This window comes from Salvelinus fontinalis, chromosome 17 (assembly GCF_029448725.1).
Source record: "Salvelinus fontinalis isolate EN_2023a chromosome 17, ASM2944872v1, whole genome shotgun sequence".
Classification (NCBI taxonomy): domain Eukaryota; kingdom Metazoa; phylum Chordata; class Actinopteri; order Salmoniformes; family Salmonidae; genus Salvelinus; species Salvelinus fontinalis.
Genome location: NC_074681.1, coordinates 31,105,584 through 31,117,000, shown reverse-complemented (window position 1 = coordinate 31,117,000; position 11,417 = coordinate 31,105,584). Strand labels below are relative to the sequence as shown.

The following is an 11,417-nucleotide window of genomic DNA, read 5'->3' as shown; positions in this document are numbered from 1 at the left end:
TGGGGGAGGACTACTGGTAAGATAAACAAGCACCCAGTCATCGCAGAGGAACATGGCGGCAGTGCCTTTACATTGCCGTTTCCCGATTTCGAAGGTCCTGGCATAACAGTTTGCATTTATGGGATTTCAAGTTACGGTAAATTGAGAATAACTTACAATGGATGTGTTTTGTAGTATAGAAGTATGTTTTTGTGCAGTTATATAAAATATATGGTAGGCTATAGAATCCGTAATGTCAGTTTAGTCTTAACACTGAGAAGCGGCGTTGTCGCTTGTTGTCTGAAGCGAGATATTTCTTTAGATGGTTCGGGGATGATTCTTACGCTAGACTAGTTTTGTTGTGAAGCGTTGCTGAGAATTCAATGAAATTGAACTTAAAATGTGTTTACGAAGCAATTTAAATGAATTGTTTTTGGTTTGTAAGTACATAAACTTTTCTATTTGAAACACAGGCTAAGGAGATTTATTTTTGGCAGATTCATTTGAAGGTATTGCACGACATGCCGATAGCGAACATGGTAAACTGCACATAGTTTGAGGTTTCTGCATCATGCAAAATAACTTATTGAAACCAAAATAACAGTTGCGGTTGAATAACCAAACGTCACTGTGGTTTACGAGTTTTTAAGTAGGAAATCCTCAGCAAGCTCGGTACCACATTTCCGATTGTTATTTAGTCTCAACTGTGTAACAACTAGAAATGTCTGCGTTCGGAAAGGTGTAACATTGAGGTGTGAGATCATTAAAAAAATGTACCCTAACTTTTCATCAACCTTTGACGGTGACGTCATATGGCGAACATAATATAACAAGTGTTCCCACCATAGTTAGTTGTATGTGACACATTTCTAAAATATAACTCGTTGAGTTTGGCAATGAGATCTTGTAACCTAAGTGTTGATGGTTTGAGTGTCTTATCACCAGTAGTCAGTCACTCAACAGTTAAAACACATATCGGAATCAGTCTTATTTTATTGTTTTCCTTGTTGTGAGAACCTGTTTTACTCTGTATGCGTGAATCATGATGACTCATTTTTTGAAATGCTAGTAAGAAGTGTGAGGAGCATGGAATAATGGCTCCAAAATCAAATACAGTTAACATTGAGAAGGGCCAGTGGGCCACCAATCAATTGGCCTGCAGAAGGTTGACCATATGGCAGGTGCATGTTATCCATAGTGAAATCTCACCCAATAAGTCAAAGTGCTATTAGTTTAAATATAAAGATTGGATGGAAGAAGCTGGATCTAGACCTATTGGTCTAGAATATATTGGTAGAGACTAGTGGTCTTTGTTGGCCCTTTTAAAGACTATTTGTTCTCTGCTGCTGTTTTACAGAGTAGTGAACTTTGAAAGGTATTGCATTACACAGCAGCATTTCTTGTTCTTTTACTTTCCCTCTTCTCCTTATTAAATGCAGGAATGTTACATGAAACTGAACATCGTTGACAGCGATAACAAGCAACTTAATATTTTTGTAGTTATTTTGAATATCTTATTTTGCTTATAATTTTAGAGCCATTTTTAGCCCTTAAAATTGCCATATTTAATAGGCTATGCCAAAGGCTTGGCATGTGCTTCTAACACAGTGCATTACAGTAAACAGTAAGTTATTTAGAATGGATTGCATTGCTATACACATTAAGAGCCTTTATGAGTTTGTCTGCTTTCCCAACGAGTGATCCTTTGGCTGTATTTACACAGGAAGCCCAATTCTGATATTTTTTTCACTAATTGGTCTTTTCACCATCATATCCGCTCTGAAAAAGCCCTGATGTTAAAAGATCTGAAGTGATTGGTCAAAAGACCAATTAGTGGAAAAAATATTAGAATTTGGCTGCCTATGTAAATGCAGACATAGTGGCTTGGAATCATCAAACCAGGTGAGCAATATAATAATGTCTGCCCCAATGGCAGAGGAGCGGGATGAAGCTTGGGACTTGACAGGGTCGTTTTTCCGTTAGCAGGCTTAAAGGCCCAGTGCAGTCAATGCAATTTTTCTGTTGGTTTGTATCTCATTGTACAACATTTGATGAAAAGAACACTAAAAGTATGAAGAAAAATGTATCAGTGTCAATTAATGATAGTTACTAGTTGAAAATACAATCTACACAGGACCTTCTAATCAGCAGGTTCTGCATTGGAGTTTCTGCTTGCCTGGTGACAACACCAGGCGGTAATTTAGTTAATAGACCAATAACAAAGCTAACTAGCGCTTTGGAATTTTCCCCTCCCCACTGAGACCTCTCCCAGACGGTCCTAGCAAAATTCTTGGCTTAAAGTTTTTTTTGTTGCCAAAAATATATTTTTTACAATTTTAAGTTGACAACTATTACATTAAGGTACTTAATTGTTAACCAGACATGATTTGATATTGAGATAAAAGCATCTGCATTGAGCCTTTAACCCGAACTTGAAAATACCATGTTAAAGGGGGTCCGCTGGTTTTTAAAGGGACATAAGCCATTCCTATTTCATTGAGTTTATTTACCTATTTCAAAATAATCAGAAGTCTGATATTTGAAACACTGCATGATTTTTTAAAATGGAATGCCCCAACTCACCCTGTGCTTTCCTCCTGCCTTTTCAAATGTGCATTGAAATTGCTGGGTTTTCCCCTGCTCTCTGTAATTGCATTGCATGGAAAATAAGACATTGTATACATCCATTCTTATGTGACCTGATTATGAGCGGTAGTGTGTACTATTACTGTATGATTCATTTATCCAAAGCCCTTGAATGTTCATTCCAGGCTGCGTTCACATGACTAATGGAAGTCTCTCTCTCGTGGAATTAAATGTTCTCGATCTCTTACTGTGAAGCCCCATACTCAGTCTTCAACTTGAAGCACTTCCTGTTGCCGCGTTGTTCAATTTATCGATTCCTGTGCGCGTGTGCGTGCGTTTTTATAGGCTGTGAGAGTGCAGTGTTTCCTCTGGGAGGGGGAAAATAGCGAGGGGGAAAATAGCGAGGGGGATAGGTCGGGGGGGGGGGGGGGGGTTTAAAAGGACATTCTACTCTAAAATGAATGACAATTAAACTATGCTGACACAATTTTAAAATATAATTTATACCTCCAGAAATGAGGCTTTAACAGGCTAGTGGTAAAATGATTAGTTAATTATTTTAACATTTTGGACCATGCATATATGCATGGTCTATATGATCAGGTATGCTGTTAGCAATAAGCATTACCACCTGTAGCTTAACTAATGCAGCATAGTGGCTATTAATAAATAGGCAATCCCATTATTCAGCCTATCTGCATTTGCCCTATTGGGCTAATCATTAGCTAGATCTCAAATGTGATATTTTAACTGCACTGAACAAAAATATAAACCCAACATGCAATAATTTCAAAGATTGTACTGAGTTACAGTTCATATAAGAAAATCAGTGAATTGAAATACATTTATTAGGCCCTAATCTATGGATTTCACTTGACTGGGAATGCAGAAATGCATCTGTTGGTTACAGATACCTTGAAAAAAGGTAGGGGCGGGGATCAGAAAACCAGTCAGTATCTGGTGTGTGGTCACCATTTGCCTCCTGCGACACATCTCCGCCGCGTGGAGTTCATCAGACTGTTGATTATGGCCTGTGGAATGTTTTCCCACTCAATGGCTGTGCAAAGTTTCTGGATATTGGTGGGATCTGGAAGATGCTGTCATACACGTCGATCCAGGACATCCCAAACATGCTCAATGGGTGACATGTCTGGTGAGTATGCAGGCCAAAGAAGAACTGGGACATTTTCAGCTTCCAGGAATTGTGTACAGATCCTTGCGATATGGGGCTGTGCATTATCATGCTGAAACATGAGGTGATGGCGGCGGATGAATGGCATGACAATGGGCCTCAGGATCTCATTGCGGTATCGCTGTGCATTCAAATTGCCATTGATTAAAATGCAATGGTGTTCGATGTACGTAGCTTATGCCTGCCTGTACCATAACCCCACCGCCAACATGGGGCACTCTGTTCCCAACGTTGAAATCAGCTAACCGTTTGCCCACACAATGGCATATACGCTACCTGCCTGATACAGTTCTCAAGTGTGCCAGTGGCCATCGAAGATGAGCATTTTCCCACTGAAGTCAGTTACGATGCTGAACTGCAGTCAGGTCAAGACCCTGGTGAGGATGCAAGTAAGCTTCCCTGAGACGGTTTCTGATAGTTTGTGCAGAAATTCGTTGGTTGTGCAAACCCACAGTTTCATCAGCTGTCTGAGTGGAAGGCGTCAGACAATCCCGCATGTGAAGAAGCCGGATGTAGAAGTCCTGGGCTGGCATGGTTACATGTGGTCTGCAGTTGTGAGATCGGTTAGACGCACTGCCAAATTCTCTAAAACAATGGAGGTGGCTTATGGTAGAGAAATAAACACGCAAGCCAGAGAATTGAACGTTTGCATTTCATGGGAAGGTCTACCACCTGTTGTGTTCGGCGCATGTGACCAATAAAATGTGATTTGATTTTGACATTCTTGCAGCCAGCATGCCAATTGCACACTCCCTCAACTTGTGGTAGAGGTCAACCGATTTTATGATTATTCAACACCGATAACGATTATTGGAGGACCCAAAAATCCGATACCGATTAATCAGCCAACATTTTTTTTTATATATAAAAAAAAAAGTATATTTATTTGTAATAATAACAATTACAACAATACTGAATGAACAATGAACCCTTTAACTTAATACAATACATAAAATATATTTAGTCTCAAATAAATAGTGAAACATGTTTAAATAATGCAAGAACAGTGTTGAAGGTAAAAGTGCAATATGTGCCGTGTCAAATCCGTGGGGCGACGCACAATTGGCATGGCGTCGTCCGGGTTAGGGAGGGTTTGGCCGGTAGGGATATCCTTGTCTCAGTATGTAAAAAAATGTATGCACTCTACTGTAAGTCGCTCTGGATAAGAGCGTCTGCTAAATGACTAAAATGTAAAAAATGTAAATGTCTAAATATATATATATTTTTTTAAAGCTTGCGTTTAAGTTCCTTGCTCAGAACATGAGAACATATGAAAGCTGGTTGTTCAATATTCCCAGTTAAGAAGTTTTAGATTGTAGATATAGGAATTATGACACGTCGACTATTTCTCTCTCTACCATTTGTATTTCATATACCTTTGGCTATTGGATGTTCTTATAGGCACTTTAGTATTGTCAGCCTAATCTTGGGAGTTGATAGGCTTGAAGTCATAAACAGTGCTGTGCATCAATCATTGCTAAGAGCTGCTGGCAAACGCAGTAAAGTGCTGTTTGAATGAATGCTTACGAGCCTGCTTCTGCTTACCATCGCTCAGTCAGACTGCTATATCAAATCATAGACTTAATTATAATATAATAGACACAGAAATATGAGCCTTTGGTCATGAATATGGTCAAATCCGGAAACTATCATTTCGAAAACAAAACATTTATTCTTTCAGTGAAATACAGAACCGTTCCGTATTTTATAAAACGGGTGCCAACCCCAAGTCTAAATATTGCTGTTACATTGCACAATCTTCAATGTTATGTCATAATTATGTAAAATTCTGGCAAATTAATTACGGTCTTTGTTAGGAAGAAATGGTGACTCTGATTGCACTGAACGCAAGACAAGTGACACAATAATATTGCCTGCTAACATGCATTTCTTTGAACTAAAAAAATATACTTCTGTGTATTGATTTTAAGAAAGGCATTGATGTTTATAGTTAGGTAAATTTGTGCAACGATTGGTCTTTTTTCACCTGTTTGGCGAAGTTGAAGTAGGCTGTGATTCAATGATAAATTAACAGGCACCGCATTGATTATATATTTATTTCACCGTTATTTAACCAGGTAGGCCAGTTAAGAACAATTTATCATTTACTACTGCGACCTGGCCAAGAAAGCAAAGCAGTATGACAAACAACAAGACATACAGTCAATAACACAATAGAAAAATCGATGTACATTGTGTGCAAATGTAGGGAGGTAGGTAAATAGGCCCTAGAGGTGAAAATAATTACAATTTAGCATTAATACTGGAGTGATAGATGTGCAAGTAGAGATACTGGGGAGCAAGAGGGTAAGTAATAATATGGGGATGAGGTAGTCGGGTGTGCTATTTACAGATTGGCTGTGTACAGGTACAGTGATCGGTGAGCTGCTCAGACAGCTGATGCTTAACGCAGAACAAGCTAGGTAACTACACATGGGTGATATTACTACGTTAACTAGTGATTATGTGAAGATTGATTGGTTTTTATAAGATAAGTTTAATGCTAGCTAGCAACTTACCTTGGCTCCTTGTAGCCACAAGGTCCTTTTGATGCTGCACTCGCGTAACAGGTGGTCAGCCTGCCACGCAGTTTCCTCGTGGTTTGCAACATAATCGGTGTCCAAATAGGCCGATTACCGATTGTTATGAAAACTTGAAATCGGCCCTAATTAATCGGTTGACCTCTAATCTGTGGCATTGTGTTGTGTGACAACTGCACATTTTAGTGTCCTTTTCCCCCCAGCACAAGGTGCACCTGTGTAATTATCATGCTGTTTAATCAGGTTCTTGATTATCCATCCACCTGACACGTGTGGCATATCTTGGCAAAAGAGAAATGCTCACTAACAGGGATGTAAACATTTGTGCGCTCAATTTGAGAGAAATACCCTTTTTGTGCGTGTGGAACACTTCTGAGAACTTTAATTTCAGCTCATGAAACATGGTCCCATCACTTTAAATGTTGCATTTTATATTTTTGTTCAGTGTAGTTGCCATCCCGTTGCTGAATTGTCCCCCAAAATTAGCATAAATACCGTGAATATAATGTAGGTCTGTCTACCTGTTAGGGTAACTTGGGGTAATCCACCACCAGGGGTATGCCTTAACTTCTAACATAAACCACTTCATGTCACCCCCCCCCCCCCCCCCCCCCCCCCCTCCCAACACCTTCCCTGCTCACCTAAAAATATAATCTGTCTCCTCACCATTTAAGTCACTCCCCAAAAATGATTATGATGTAGAGTGGCATTTTACCCCAAGTTACCCTACCATTAACCCGTGTTACATTAGTCCCACTCTCCCCTTTGCACTCACTGCAAATTACGGAGTGGTTTAAGAGGTTTTAAGCACTAGCCTAGTACGAACATCCTGATCTCGCAAGCTTGCATTCTGTTTCTCTACATGGATATCCGTATTGTGAAACAGAATTTAAACTCGCGAGATCAGGACGTTTTGTATGAGACTAGTGCATAAAACCTCTTAAGGTTCCACCCATTTTTGTAATTTTTCGCTCCCTGTAGATCAGGCCCTGAAGCAAGGATATGCATTTTCTTGGTACCATTTCAAAGGAAACACTTTGAAGTTTGTGAAAATGTTAAAGGAATGTAGGAGAATATAACACAATAGATCTGGTAAAAGATAATACAAAGAAAAAATCAACCGTTCAACCGTTCTTCTGTTCAAAATTTTGTATCAAGACTGCCTAATAGTGCCTAATTTGTTTATTAATAACTTCATGTTCAAAATAGTGCACTCTCCTCAAACAATAGAATGGTATTCTTTCACTGTAATAGCTACTGTAAATTGGACAGTGCAGTAAATTTTACAAGAATTTAAAGCTTTCTGACTATCAAATATGCCTATGTCCTGGGAAATGTTCTTGTTACCTAGTCTCATGCTAATCCCATTAGCCTACGTTAGCTCAACCGTCCCGTGAACGGGACACCGATCCTGAAGATTAACCATATGGCTGCTAAAAACTCAGGTTTTAAAATGGTGCGATTTGTGCATATTTAGGAGTTGAGAAACAAATAAAGTAGGAATGGAAAGCTGGGATCCCCCTCTTTTAATTATTATTATTTTAACAAAGGCCATTGAAACTGCTGTTTTAACCACGATTGCAAGAATTGTTGTACATTGACTGCTTGTCAGAATGCATGTTTCCCTCACTATGGCACTCGTAACTTGAATGCACCTCGAGAGGAATGTTTCTCTCACGTAGAACATACATCAAGCCGACTAGGTAGGTAACTATTCTACTATGGGGTTATCAGAGTTTTCTATTCATTATACGTTTTGTTTGCAAAGGAAAAGTAAACGTGGACTGTTATAGCATCTTCATAGTGTGCCTCTGCAGACATTTTTTTTTGGGGGGGGGGAAATTTTGCTGTGGGTACAGCACCACATAAATGATTGCGACGGAAACACTAGAGTGTGTGCATTAAGTGCCGCCGTCGCCACACACTGAGTCTGTCACCTGGATGTCACACTGCAGTGACGGGTGTCTCAGTGACTGTTCTGATTCCCCCCCTGTATTAACTGCTTTGGCCGCAGACTTACTAACACTACCAGTGTTAACCCAACCGTCCAGGCAGTCACCACCTCAAACACCTCAACGATAGTTAATGGATGGACTGCCAGTGCCACCTTACAGTATGATCTGGTTGCATCACTGCCTGGTATGACAACTGCTCGGCCTCCGACCGCAAGGCACTACAGGGTAGTGCGAACAGCCCAGTACATCATTGGGGCCAACCTTCCTGCCATCCAGAACCTCTATACCAGGCGGTGTCAGTGGAAGGCCCTAAAAATGGTCATACTCCAGCCACCCTAGTCATAGACTGTTCTCTCTGCTACCGCGCGGTACCGGGGCACCAAGTCTATGTCCAAAAGGCTTCGAAACAGCTTCTACCCCCAAGCCATAAGACTCCTGAACATCTAGTCAAACGGCCCAGACTATTTGCATTACCTCCCCCTCTACATCACTGCTACTCTCTGTTGTCATCTATGCATAGTCACTTTAATAACTCTACCTACATGTACATACTACCTCAACTGACCGTGCCCCCGCACATTGAATCTGTATCGGTACCCCCCCTGTATATAGTCTCGCTATTGTTATTTTACTGCTGCTCTTTAATTACTTGTTACTTTTATCTCTTATTCTTATCCATATTTTTTGGAAACTGCATTATTGGTTAGGGGCTCATAAGTATTAACATTTGATTTAAGGGGTCCATTCCTTTCTAGCATTCAGCAATGCTCTGAAAGAGCAATTAATGTCTTGAAATGGTGGTTGTAACATACTACACTGGGGAGGAGACTGGTTCAAATAGGGAATCTGTGCTGTTTGCACAGTCCACACACACACCACGCACAATTTGAATAAGTGTACTTGGTGTACTCACAGACAGTCTCAACCCACCATGGTAAACTGTTTGTAGGCCACACAGCAAACGATAGTGAATCAGAATGCAGTGTAATGAACCAGTGGCCTGGGAGCCAAGTCCAGGGTTGCATAACAAGTGCTAATTTAGTTTGAGCTGTGGCCATAATTCTGCAGCTCTGTGACGGGTCCTGGTGATAAAGTCGCCACTGTGCTACACTCTGTGTGAAGGCACTGTAGACTAACAGCCAGGCAGGCTTGGAACCAACCTCCTGTTTGTTTGGCTTGGTTGTAGGATTGTTTAGTTTTTATTTTATTTTTAGGAATCCCACATTGCTGTGAAAAGGGTTCAGCAGTAGATGCTTTTTTACCTTGTAACTGCAGCACCAGTTGTTAGACGCAGTGTTCAGTTTGCCTGCTTGTTGTGCAATCTGGCAGGGTTTCCATGGTTTAGTCTAGATATATTGTAGAATTTACTGTTCTGGATGTGAAAAGCCTCCCAATGAACTCTCAAGTCTGTCATGTTTTGAAAATACATTGGTGGTTATGGTGATTTTGAGTAATATCATCATTACAATGTGATCATGATACCATATTGACATTGAAACGGCAACACCATAATAACAATAGGCTACTAAGATGCTTTCTTTCCGGTATAATTCTGAAATAAAAGCCTTTTTCCTCAAACCAGCACATATTTCAGCTGTCTCGTACAGTTTCCAGTACCTCAAGTTCACTCTGTTACCATCTGGTTGCTTAGTAACACCAATTAATCATAGCCTGGAAGTAGGTCTTGCTGTGTGTGTGTGTGTGTGTGTGTGTGTGTGTGTGTGTGTGTGTGTGTGTGTGTAAAATGATTTAATGAACAATTCCACAAACTATGTTTTGCTGTTTATTTCAGAAGTCAAATGTTGATACAGTCCCAAAATGTTTTGCATGTCAGTAATCAACTTTCAAAATACAGAAGGTGTCCCACTTGGCTAGGTGAACCGAACGAGTGTGCTTGCAGACTCCCTTAAAAGACCTTCTGATTTGGAAAAACAAGAAAAAAGCGTCAATAGTACTATTTGTACTAGCCAGAATTAATCTAAGTTGACTCAATAAAAATCATTAATTTTTATGTTTTTGGCGAGGACATCTTAGTCACCCGATTAAAAAAAAAACATTAATATTTTTTTATATATATATTTTTTTAACCTAATTTAAGATGTCTAGTGCAGTATTTCTCTAGTGAAGAAAAATGAGAATGAAAACGATTTTGTCTCTGGTTGAATGACCAACAAACACTTAAACAATCTTTACTGTTGACCAATCACTGACGAAGGGGACTACCCAACTTCGGCTTGCCTCGAGGAAAAATGTTGTGTGCCTGTACATCTGTAAATAAACAGTGCCAAAGACCAAAACGAACAAAAATGGCGTCATAATATATGCACGAACTGTTTCAGATGGGAAGCATGCAGACACTTTAAGGCTTGAATGGATAGAGAAAAATCTAATCTGATGTTAGATCTGCGCAGGCAGGAGGCAAAGTCTACCATGAGCTAGTTGGACAAATGAAAACGACAACAAATAGCATTACCTGTTGATTCAGTAATGACGTGTAAGCACTCGGCCAAAGGTCACAGTGTGCTGCTCAGGCGACTAGGCCCATAGTTTCAAGCCTTCAACCAGGAGAGAAATTCCATCGGAGTGAGGTGCTGTTTCATCCTTGTGTGTGTGTTCAGATCACATTACTGGACCTAATCAATTGAGCTGGTTGAGCCAACATTACTCTTTGAGCTGCCCTGTCATTGGCGCATTCCAGAGGGAAAGAATGGTGAACTCCTGACCTCCGATCAGCTGCGAGGAACTTAAACACAGATGCTCTGACATGGTAATGACCAGACACACTGATTTAGGCCACATTACATTTTGTCACACTGACGATGGTCTAGCAACCAAAACGTTTATTTTTGCTCTTGTTGCCTCTAATTTAATAACATGGCATAATATAACTTTACAAATATATTTTAAGTGCGGACCTTCTAAAAATGTATCAACTTTTATATACCATCCTAAGCATAGCTCACTGTTCTTTTCTGAATTCTTCCTTTCAATTGATTTGACTATCAACAGAAAGCTGATGTTCTCCGGCCACGCTCCCCCACCCATCCCCTCTCTCCAGTGCCCTGTTGTTGGTGGAGATCATGTTACAGGAGGAGGAAAGCACTGTTGCTCTCAACACACAGCATCACATGATTGTCCTGACTGACTGGGGGATTTGACCAGTCC

At 40.2% G+C, this 11,417-nt stretch overlaps 1 protein-coding gene across 9 annotated transcripts in view; it reads left to right on the top strand.

The window, feature by feature from the left end:
* LOC129814153 (nuclear receptor coactivator 2-like) overlaps nucleotides 1-11,417 on the top strand; it is a 56,708-nt gene continuing 45,291 nt past the window's right edge. For 6 of the 9 annotated variants that reach the window (XM_055866996.1, XM_055866990.1, XM_055866994.1 and 3 more), the window contains exon 1: nucleotides 1-136. The gene's annotated coding sequence lies outside the window, so the exon portion shown is untranslated. The remainder of the gene's footprint in view (nucleotides 137-11,417) is intronic. The other 3 variants (XM_055866992.1, XM_055866995.1, XM_055866991.1) reach the window with 1 other exon arrangement.